Genomic DNA, 925 nt, shown 5'->3' with positions numbered 1-925 from the left:
CATTCTCACTCCTGGTATGTACACAAAGCAAGTAAAGAGATACCTTGATCCTAGATTCCTGATTCATTAAAGCATTATTCCTGATGATGGAAAAGTGTTAGGTGTCTGCCTGGGGATAAATGGATAAAGAAATGGTTAGACATATACATTCAATGAAGTATTTTTAAGAGAAAGCAATTCTGTGACTTGCAACAGCATGTGCAAAACTAGAGGATATTATGTTAAGTAAAATAGCCTAAAAGAAAAATGCATTATTTCACTTATATGTGTCACATACTTAAAAGTGTCATATACATAAGAGACTTAGAAAGTAGTTACCAGGTACAAGAAAGTAAAGGTAAAGGAAAGATGTGGGTCAAAGTATTAAAGATTCCTGTTATTTAGGACAAGTGTCAAAGACCTAATTGATAGCATAGAGACTATAGTTAACAATATTATGTTCAATATTAGACAATTTAAGAGACTTTATTTAGGTGATTATCACCCCCAAAAGATTACAAAAGGTTATGTGGCAAAATGTTTCAATTACCTTGATTAATAATTATTTTGTCTATATGTAAATAAAATAATCCTGTTGTGTATTATAAATATAATTTTAGTGCTCGCTTTGGCAGCACATATACTAAAATTGGAATGATACAGAGAAAATTACCATAACCCCTGTGCAAAGATGACATGCAAATTTGTGAAGCATTCCATATTTAAAATAAATAATAAATATAATTTTAGATAAAATCAATTAATTAAACAATAAGATATATAAGACTTTCTTTCAATATTAATAACCATAAAACTATGTAGTCCCTAATAATGCCCAACTTAAGAAGAATATCAGGAAGTCAAATTATCCATTTAATTGAAAATATTTCTGATGGTAAGTTCTCAGAAAGTGAACCAGAATGATAATACAGTGAGTAGAGTACTT

At 29.2% G+C, this 925-nt stretch overlaps 1 non-coding gene across 1 annotated transcript; it reads left to right on the top strand.

Moving 5' to 3' along the window:
* The first annotated feature begins 598 nt into the window (after window positions 1–598).
* Window positions 599–705, top strand: LOC126027839 (U6 spliceosomal RNA). Its single transcript, XR_007502336.1, has one exon. It is a non-coding gene; the product is annotated as a U6 spliceosomal RNA (small nuclear RNA).
* Window positions 706–925: the final 220 nt, after the last annotated feature.

Source organism: Suncus etruscus, chromosome 1, assembly GCF_024139225.1.
Source record: "Suncus etruscus isolate mSunEtr1 chromosome 1, mSunEtr1.pri.cur, whole genome shotgun sequence".
NCBI lineage: Eukaryota > Metazoa > Chordata > Mammalia > Eulipotyphla > Soricidae > Suncus > Suncus etruscus.
Note: the sequence above shows the minus strand (reverse complement) of the source record. Positions and strands in the feature narration are given on the sequence as shown.